Source organism: Protopterus annectens, chromosome 7.part0 (genome assembly GCF_019279795.1).
Source record: "Protopterus annectens isolate FY-2018-M chromosome 7.part0, PAN1.0, whole genome shotgun sequence".
Classification (NCBI taxonomy): Eukaryota; Metazoa; Chordata; order Ceratodontiformes; family Protopteridae; genus Protopterus; species Protopterus annectens.
Window position 1 is genome coordinate 385837649 of NC_056739.1, and position 12389 is coordinate 385850037.

The window sequence follows — 12389 nt, forward strand, 5'->3', positions numbered from 1 at the left end:
TATCTCTGCTGTAGTCCACAGGAGCATTACGTGCTAGCAGCGGTACTGTACTATGATGTCCTTAGGGTGTCGGTCAGTAGCTAATGGTGCACATTTGAAAAGCAGATGTGACCTCGCACACACACACCAAGTCTGTCAAGACAATACCTATTACAGTAGCAATAGTCTACTAATATACCTGCTATACATACCTGACATCCCCTTGCACTACGAAGTTGGGACTATAGGGTCTGAGGTAGGGCTACACTCCATGTTCAGGACATATGGTGAAAATATATGTGTATATAATTATCCAGATATCTAAATAGATATTTACACATATACATATCGACATATATAGATGGGTATGTATATGTACACACACACACACACACACACACATATATATATATATATATATATATATATATATATATATATACATATACACACCCAGATATATATATATATATATATATATATATATATATATATATATATATATATATACAGAGAATATATGTCTACACATATATGGATAGTGATACATATGCACATATACATATGGATATCTACACATATATTGACAGTAGTAGGAATATTAGAGTAGATATGTATGCACATATAGTTATAGATATCTACATATATACCAACATAACTAGGCATATCTGTACATATAGGATGTACATATATATACACATATATCTATATATACATATACATATATCTATATATATACATATACATATATCTATATATACACATATGTATATATACATATATGTGTGTGTATGTATATATATATATATATATATATATATATATATATATATATATATACATATATATATATATACATATGTACATAGGAAGAGATGTACACATGGCCATATATATGTAGCACTATACAGATGTGTATACAGACATATGTATGAGGATACAAGTGTATGCACATGTAGACATATATAGACCTATTATATGTATACGACCATATTCTTGTCATGAGTAAACATCACGGTTGTGTATACCCTCCCTCATGTATCTCACCATATGTATTTGCTATGTGCACATTATGATAAACCAACATATGTGATGCAACAGTCTTATTATTAACAAGGACTACACAATTTAGGAACTACAGGCAAATGTTCAATACTACTCAATATGTGTTTTGACAGCTGTGGCTAAACATACGGGCACTTACACAGTATGGGCAGCGCTTACCAGTGCGCAAATCAGCTTAGCTGTTATATTGCAGCAATGTTGATATTTGCTAAGCATAGTTTAGCCCTTGTAACCAGGACACACAACCCAGTCTGATAACATGTAATAAGTGTATGTAATGCCATGTACAATACATGCACCTATTTGCTGTCATTACAGTAGCAAGAAGTGTGAGTGTCATGTGTGGGACACAGACATATATGAGGCCTGTACAGCACTGTTATCCATGTGAATGTGTTACATACAGGTGTAGTAGCCCAGGGTATGTGCTGTTGTACTGGCATGTAGTGTATCATGGCAGTACTACTGCTGGCAGTGCTAACCCAGGCAAGAGCAGAGTGCTTAATGTAGTACTGACAACAGGCACACCTGTGAGCATGGCTGGTCACCAAGGCCTCTCTGTTGTGTCCTTGGTGTGTGAGTTGTGTCACAGTATATACCCCTTACTGGTCTGTCAATGCACTCATGCTACTGCATAGCTACCTGCCAAGCTGATGACTGTCACTCCCTGTACAGATGTGCAGATGGTAGGTATCCAGCTGGGATATGTACAGGCAACCTATGCTTGATTGACGCTCTTCTACGTGGGTGGCATGTGCATGAGATGCATATCCCTGTAGTACCAATGTTGGGGTATACTATGGGTTGTATCACAGTTGTGGCCAATGTGTGATGGTGGGTATGGCAGAGTGTCACCATGGGTTTCAGGGAGTACAATTTCTAGTAGGGGATGTGGGTGCTGTGTACACTGTTATTACACTAAGGTACACCAGGTGTATGTCCCATGTACCACATTATGGTTACCACTGTCACCATCAATCATACAGGTAACTGTTTCCACAATCCATGCCAGTTATGCATGTGATGTGTGCAGCCTACCTGTAACACATTGGAGACATGGTCAAGTTAGCTAGCAGTGATAGGCCTTGGTATCTCAAATGTGTGTGTGGCTGTTATGTGTCTGTAAATGTGTATATGACGGTATGTCACACTGTGTATCATCCCAATACACCCATTACATCTCCCATTAGCATACTGTACATGTCAGGGGATGTTCTGCATGTACCATGCAACCTGGGACATACCTCACCCTAAACGCTGTGCAGTGTGTGAAATGTAAGCCACACACATCAGTATCATGACATAGCAAGGTAGGGGTCTAGTCCCAGTGTTGCCAAGTAACAGTGTGCATGTATGTGGATGGGTCTACCTAAGGTTACAGGGTATACACACCTCAGCGGGCCACCTGTCCATGTGGCACAGGCAATAACCAGTTTAGTAACCTTTGAAATATATTCAACTGTACCCCAGATATGTCAAAGCCATGGTGTCAGCACAGTGACATACGCCACTGTGGAATATGACTGCAGACCATCCTCGTGCTGACACATGTACACCTACAACACAAATGGATAAAATTATAGGGACTGCAATCAACCAGTGTTACTAACAGCTATAATGCATCATTGCTGGATGGCTACACTACCTGCCAAATATGCCTTACACTCTACTCCCTACAACATGGTAAACTGCAGTACTGTGGTACACTGTGGTACAGTCAACTTGTGCATCAGAACCATATCAGTCTGTCTCTGCATTGATGGTATGGATGACAGGGATGTGGCACAGGTATCATCATATGCACAGGGCATCCTAGTACTGACACATGTACACCTACAACAAAAATGGATAACATTATAGAGACCACAACCAACCAGTGTTACTAACAGCTATAAGGCATCATTGCTGGATGGCTACACTACCTACCAAATATGCCAAACACTCTACTCCCTACAATATGTTACACTGCAGTACTGTGGTACACTGTTGTACAGTTACCATGTCCATCAGAACCATATCAGCCTGTCCCTGCATCGATGGTATGGATGACAGGGATGGGGAACAGGTATCATCATATGCACAGAGCATCCTAGTGCTGAAACATGTACACCTACAACAAATATAGATAACATTATAGAGACCACAACCAACCAGTGTTACTAACAGCTATAAGGCATCATTGCTGGATGGCTACACTACCTGCCAAATATGCCTCACACTGTACTCCCTACAACATGTTACACTGCAGTACTGTGGTACACTGTTGTACAGTCACCATGTGCATCAGAACCATATCAGTCTGTCTCTGCATCAATGGTATGGATGGCAGGGATGGGACACAGGTATCATCATATGCACAGGGTGTGGTGTTGGTTTGCCAGAGGCCAAGGGTGGGCCACACATTTGACACCGTGTGTGTGTGTGTGTGTGTGTGTGTGTGTGTGTGTGTGTGAGGGGTGTACTGTGGGGAACTGGGTGAGGTGATGTGGTGTGTGTAGATATGGGGTTGTCGTAGGTGTGTTTGGATAGTGTGTGGGTATGCATGCACACAGTTCTACCATGTGGCTGCCCTACACAGGTGTTTATGGACAGCTGCAGACCATACCTGTCAGGGTGTTCAGTTCACTGCCTCCAGCCACGGACATGTGGACTGTGCCAGCCAGGGATTCCACGAGCATGTCCAGGTACAGGCCTCAATGTGCTACTCTCACCTGCTGATGACATTTGTCTGCTGGTGCCAGGTCCCTCCTGGGACTGGCCAGGACCATGTGCACATGGCCTGCTGGTGGTGTGGTGTGGACCGCGCACCCCCCACACTGCCGGGGCTGCAACTGCCACTACGGGAGCCCCTTGGTGTCCTAGCACATCCACGTTGACTGTCAGCTGTTGGTGTTACTGGCCCACGTCCACACAGACATCACCGCATCCCCACCACACATTGAAGTATGGACACAGCACGGCGGATGAGGGCCATTATCTCATCATGCCATCTATCTGTGTGCTCGGTATAAGCATGATAGCACCCAACAGTTCATGGAGGTTGTTGCTTACAGATGCGAGAGCAGCCCCCTGCAGCCTCAGGCCCTGTCTGGTGTAATGTTCAATATGTGCTTGCACCGCTATTACAGCCTGAAACATGCGCCTGCTGGTACCAGCTATGTCGCCTATGCCAGGGGCATGATGTCCAGTGGCACTACCATGAGCACCCTGGGAAATCTGTCTATGTGGTGCCCTGCTGGCCATCTATCTATGCCTGCTGTGACCGGACACAGTAGGCATGGTTACCACACTTCCCTGTGCACTGCCACCAAGCGCCAGTTGTTCCTCCGCTCTGGTGCCTGGTGATGGGGTATGTGTAAGCACTGAAACTGTGTGCGGGGTTGGGGTGGCTAAAAGGGGGATATCAAATGTTGGCACAGTGTCAGACCCTGACAATCTCACCTGTGCCTCAACAGTACTATCATCATCTTCGATGTCTGTATGGACACCAACATCAGATTGTATGCAGGAGGGACCCTGACCCACCTCGCCACCTGTGGGGGGAAAACAATAAATGCACTTTAAAACCTGTACAGCATTGCCTAACAATACACACGCACACACACACACACACACACACACACACACACACACACACACACACACACACACACACACACACACACACAGACACACACCCACACACCCACACACACACACACACACACACACACACACACACACACACACAAACACCCACACACACGCACTCAGACACACACACACACACACACACACACACACACACACACACACACACACACACACACACACACCTCCATAATACCTACCTGTCCATGGCTTTACAGACAGTCCCACATATATGTCCATGTGTTACGCCATCCTGCATCACACTTGTTAACATACACATATTGATAACACTCATTAACACCACAGTCCTCTAAATGCCCACACAAGCAGCCACAACACAAGGTCTGTTGCTACTTTACCTGCTTGACCTGTGTGTAGTGGATTTATATGGCCTCACTGCTGTCATTCGGTATGCACCCTCTGTATGCCTGGAAATGATGTGTATGGCCCCTATATGTGTGGACTACTATGTCGTATCCATAATATCTCGCACTGGTGTGTCATGAGTATGTAATGCTCAGTGCATGCCAGATATGCTGCTCCTTCAGCCTATCATGTGACAACTGTAATATTTGGATACACTCCCTGGTGTTGACTAGTACTTCCCCAATGCATCCGTAGAGCTGCATATATGGGCTGTAGGTGACCTCTCTGCTGACTGTGACATTAAGGGTGTATCTGGTGTCTACTTTCCCTCTGAATGCCTGTTCCATGCTACAGACCATATTATACTATTTGATGCCCTGTGATTACACACAACAGGTATTCCTGGTGTGTAATGTGGCACTCCATGTCCATGTACTGCATGGTCCCAAAGGGAGGTATAGCCATATGAACACCCCACAATCACACATGTGCATACATGGCCACACACACAAACACACACATGCACACATGCATCCTACATGCATCTACCTCCCTCCACTTCACCAGAGTGACCCTGCAGGCAAACTAACTAACCACCAGGACACACACACACACACACACACATCTTGTGGTGCCCTGCTGTATCTGCTATGCCTGCTGTGACCAGACACAGTAGGCATGGTTACCACACTTCCTGTGCACTGCCACCAAGCCAGCTGTCCTCCGCTATGGTGCCTGGTGATGGGGTATGTATAGGCACTGAAACTGTGTGCGGGGTTGGGTGGCTAAAGGGGATGTCAAATGTTGGCACAGTGTCAGCCCCTGACAACCACCTGTGCCTCAACAGTACTATCATCATCTTCGTGTCTGTATGGACACCAACATCAGATTGCATGCAGGAGGGACCCTGACCCACCTGCCACCTGTGGGGAAAACAATAAATGCACTTTAAAACCTGTACAGCATTGCCTAACAATACACAGTACACACACACACACACACACACACACACACACACACACACACACACACACACACACACACACACACACACACACACACACACACACACACACATGCACACACACACACACACACACACACACACACACACACACACCATAATACCTGTCCATGGCTTTACAGACAGTCCCACATATATGTCCATGTGTTCCATCCTGCATCACACTTGTTAACATATTGATACACTCATTAACACCACAGTCCTCTAAATGCCCAGCAGCCAACACAAGGTCTGTTGCTGACCTGCTTGACCTGTGTAGTGGTTTTATGGCCTCACTGCTGTCATTCGGTATGCACCCTCTGTATGCCTGGAAATGATGTGTATGGCCCCTATATGTGTGGCTACTATGTATCCATAATATCTGCACTGGTGTGTCATGTGTATGTAATGCTCAGTACATGCCAGATATGCTGCTCCTTCAGCCTATCATGTGACAACTGTAATATTTGGATACACTCCTGGTGTTGACTAGTACTTCCCAATGCATCTGTAGTGCTGCATATATGGGTTGTAGGTGACCTCTCTGCTGACTGTGACATTAAGATGTATCTGGTGTCTACTTTCCCTCTGATGCCTGTTCCATGCTACAGACCATATTATACTATTTGTGCCCTGTGATTACACACATGACAGGTATTCCTGGTGTGTAATGTGGCAGTCCATGTCCATGTACTGCATGGTCCCAAAGGGAGGTATGCCATGAACACCCACAATCACACATGTGCATACATGGCCACACACACACACACATGCACATGCATCCTACATGCATACCTCCCTCCACTTCACCAGAGTGACCCTGCAGGCAAACTAACTAACCAGGACACACACACACACACACACACTTGGTGTCCCTAGCACATCCCACGTTGACTGTCAGCTGTTGGTGTTACTGGCCCACGCCCACACAGACATCACGCATCCCACCACACATTGAAGTATGGACACAGCACGGCGGATGAGGGCCATTATCTCATCATGCCATCTATCTGTGTGCTCGGTATAAGCATGATAGCACCCAACAGTTCATGGAGGTTGTTGCTTACAGATGCGAGAGCAGCCCCCTGCAGCCTCAGGCCCTGTCTGGTGTAATGTTCAATATGTGCTTGCACCGCTATTACAGCCTGAAACATGCGCCTGCTGGTACCAGCTATGTCGCCTATGCCAGGGGCATGATGTCCAGTGGCACTACCATGAGCACCCTGGGAAATCTGTCTATGTGGTGCCCTGCTGGCCATCTATCTATGCCTGCTGTGACCGGACACAGTAGGCATGGTTACCACACTTCCCTGTGCACTGCCACCAAGCGCCAGTTGTTCCTCCGCTCTGGTGCCTGGTGATGGCGTATGTGTAAGCACTGAAACTGTGTGCGGCCTTGCGGTGGCTAAAACGGGGATATCAAATGTTGGCACAGTGTCAGACCCTGACAATCTCACCTGTGCCTCAACAGTACTATCATCATCTTCGATGTCTGTATGGACACCAACATCAGATTGTATGCAGGAGGGACCCTGACCCACCTCGCCACCTGTGGGGGGAAAACAATAAATGCACTTTAAAACCTGTACAGCATTGCCTAACAATACACACGCACACACGCACACACGCACACACGCACACACGCACACACACACACACACACACACACACACACACACACACACACACACACACACACACACACACACACAAACACCCACACACACGCACTCAGACACACACACACACACACACACACACACACACACACACACACACACACACACACACACACACACACACACACACCTCCATAATACCTACCTGTCCATGGCTTTACAGACAGTCCCACATATATGTCCATGTGTTACGCCATCCTGCATCACACTTGTTAACATACACATATTGATAACACTCATTAACACCACAGTCCTCTAAATGCCCACACAAGCAGCCACAACACAAGGTCTGTTGCTACTTTACCTGCTTGACCTGTGTGTAGTGGATTTATATGGCCTCACTGCTGTCATTCGGTATGCACCCTCTGTATGCCTGGAAATGATGTGTATGGCCCCTATATGTGTGGACTACTATGTCGTATCCATAATATCTCGCACTGGTGTGTCATGAGTATGTAATGCTCAGTGCATGCCAGATATGCTGCTCCTTCAGCCTATCATGTGACAACTGTAATATTTGGATACACTCCCTGGTGTTGACTAGTACTTCCCCAATGCATCCGTAGAGCTGCATATATGGGCTGTAGGTGACCTCTCTGCTGACTGTGACATTAAGGGTGTATCTGGTGTCTACTTTCCCTCTGAATGCCTGTTCCATGCTACAGACCATATTATACTATTTGATGCCCTGTGATTACACACAACAGGTATTCCTGGTGTGTAATGTGGCACTCCATGTCCATGTACTGCATGGTCCCAAAGGGAGGTATAGCCATATGAACACCCCACAATCACACATGTGCATACATGGCCACACACACAAACACACACATGCACACATGCATCCTACATGCATCTACCTCCCTCCACTTCACCAGAGTGACCCTGCAGGCAAACTAACTAACCACCAGGACACACACACACACACACACACACACACACACACACACACACACACACACACACACACATATATATATATATATATATACAGGTGAGGTTGCACACTGATAGCACACACAGTCCTATTACCCATCTGCCAACATGCAGAACATATGGTACAGAACAGCATGCAGTTCAGCTATAGTCAAGCCATGCTAGCAACAGTATACATGTGTGTGATGCATGTGCTGTGTCACTAGGTGATGCTCCTTCCCCTGCTTACCACTGCACCCATATACACAGTATTTCTGTACACCTATTCTGCACCCTGCCATGTGCTGTGCACCACAACTCACAGGTGTACAACCCATTGCGGAATGTGTAGTACTGTGTCAGTTATGTCATCTTTACTTCTCACAGCCCCTGTGTTTTTCAACAACACATACCTGGGATGATATGTGGACAGTTGTCTTTGGTGAATGCCTGATTTACAGCTGTCAACATCAACAGACCAATGACGACCACTGCAATACTCTTACACTGACAACCATCAGAGCATACCATGGCTATGAGGGGTGTACACACCTTTATTGATTTTACACACACATCCTTGATCTGCCATAGGACCACATCACTGCATATCTTAGCAGTACACAAGCCCGATATGTGACATATGTCCTGTACCTTCACATGCAGTGTCTACAGAATGTGTTAGGTGTGCAGCTGCTGACCACAATGCATACACACCATGTGGGCATATGTATGCACACCCTTATCATGACAGTTTATCGCAACTCTTGTTGTGTGTACTACAGCAGTTACTGCTCCTGGCAGGGGTATACCAGTGTAGGCCATCTGCATTTGCCAGTGTATGTTAAGTCTGCCCTACACATGTCCCCTTATTACGCATGATTGCAAGGTCTACTCATGTGCACATCCCATGTTGTTCACACACTGCCATCACTATTGCTGTCTGGGTAGGTTTATGGCTGCCACAGGTCCTGAACCTGACTATATGCAGATAGAGCCATTCCTACCATCCTTAGAATCCCTGCTGCAGTGCACTAGTGTGTCATGCTGAGACCCCCCTTCATCTTTTATGCAGATGCATGACAAGTAAGCCCTACACGTGTGTCACTTTGCAGTGTCCCATACACTGAACACCACATGTTGCAGCCCAGACTCAGCTGATAATGTGGACTACTGTAATGCCTTATGCTATAGTGTATCTCTGCAGCAGTTGCCAGGGTCCTACACATATATAAACTGGTGTTGTACTGTATATGGGTGTTGTTCTGAACATGTCACTACTGTAGGCCATGTCTACCACCAGTATGTTACTCCCTGTGGACACATTCTGCACTGACAGGATGTTAGTTATCATGCAGGTGTCTGACATACACTTCCAGTACCCCATCATGGTCACCCCTGTGAGACCGTACATTTCACAGCAACAATACATGTACATGTACAGCATGCATGTCCAGTGTGTTGGCAAGCATCTACATAAAACATACTCACCAGCTACAGGCTGCTGCCTTGGTGGTATCCCAGAGGGACCTACATAAGAGGGTGAGAGATGCAATGTCAGTGGCCACACCTGTGGCAGTGCTACAGGGTGGGTGCAGTATTACCATACATCAAGGTACATTCCCACAATACTACTACACCTGGACATCTGTTTATCACTACAATGTAGCAGCACAATATATCTATGACATGTCAGATATGCATGATCTACCTGTACCAGTGTGGATGTATACACAACAGTGGTCTACTGATGTGCCCTGTGTCCTTATCTGCACGGTCCTTGGCTGGTGTGTGGGTGACACCCACCTCCATGAAGGAGTCCAGTGGTTGTTGGCTGTCCAGATGGGCAGGTGCCACGAGGTTGGCCAAGAGCTCCACCACGTGTTGGAGGGATGGATGGCATGACCCCTCCCTGTGGTGAGGTGATCCCCCCGGACTGCAGCAGCATGCCAACAGGCATTGTGAAGCAGGTCAGTACAATGATGCTGGACTTGCTCATAACTGTGGTTGTGCAGTCTGACATCATTTACCCTGTGGACTAGGTCATTCCATAGGGCGGTCCACTTCTGCTGCTCATGTGTGGCCCTGCTAAACAACACTGGATAGTGCTGGATCATGTGTGCTATCAACATTTCATTCTCCACATGGGAATAGTGGGCAACCATGCAAGTGCCATCTTGGCTGAAAGACATAAAGATGGAAACAGGTCTGAACAACTCACACGGCAAGGTTACCACAGTTCGTAATACACATCTCTGTCACCCCCGCACCATATCAGCTTCAACAAACTGTACACACAACTCATTACGTATGGCTACAGCTTACCTACCGGTTGGACAGATGTTGTATTGTACCACACCTTCTGCTATGTTACTGTAGCCATGTTCCTTGTGTGGACACTGTCATTGCTGGCCTGTTACAGACTATTCACCTGCATGCCATTGTCAGGGCCACTATGGTTCCATATATGCCAGTGGTATGGCTGCTCTGAGATTGCTGCACATCTGACATTCTGTGTTATTGGGGATATCTATGCATGCTGTTGGACATGTACCGGGATTGTGTAGACTATTACTACCAACATATGTTCTATAACAGTGATACAATAACATGTATATGTTCTATTGGTCAGCAGATCCACCTCTCCAAACCCATCTGCCCATGATACCTGGCCACATCACATGTGTGTCCCAACCTGGGGCCTTCTCATGTACTGTTCCAGTGATACCATCAGGTGGAACCATCCAGGGGATGTTGTCACCTCCTCAGGGCACACACAGACATGTTCCTATCCCCCGAACGCAGGTCTAGGGTCTGTTACATACCGGGCTCCACAGACACATGAGGGATGTGCTACATCAGTCTGAGGCACCCAGTACACATTCACAGGGCCAACATGCTCTTCCTGCTCAGCCTCCAGACCAGGCACCTTCAGGACGTGGACTGCTGTTGTGACTAGCAGTGGGTGGGAGGCTTGTTCCCATTGTGCCCATACTGGGGTTTATAGGGCATCTACATCACAGACCACACACACCATCCACAGTGTTTACCCACCACATCTGTCATATACCACCCCTGTAGACTGTCCTCTATATTTACCAATCCTGACCACCTCCACATGTGTACTTGACATACTTCCCCATATTCCCATTGCATACTTCACAGACAGGGGCAATGTGGTCCCAACAAGGGACTAACATGTGACATACCCAACCATGGTGCACACACTGCCAGCTGTAGATATCTGTGTGTATTGCTATGTGTGCTGGTGCCTCGCACGTAGCACGCATCACTGTGGTGGTAATATAGGGGACATGTCTTTACATGCATATATGTTTGTGCATGTGTTTGTATATATGTAGACATGTGCATATAGGTATATATCTATATATGTGTAGATATATGTGATGTATATATGTGCACATATATATGTCTACACATGGGTATATGTATATTTCTGGACATACATGCTGATATACATATATATATTTATATATTATATATGTGACATATGTACACATATGCATACCTATATGTGGGGTACATTCAGACATCAGTGCCACAATCTCACAACACCTTCCTCACAGCTGAACTGCTCTGCCTTGCTACAACACAGGTGCCGCATATAGACACAGCCTAACATTAGGTGGGTATATGTAGGACCCGATTGCAGGAACCCCTATTAGACAACTATGGCATTACGGCATGCTACATTACAGATTAACTTGAGTATCCTGCCAGTGGTGGGCCATGGA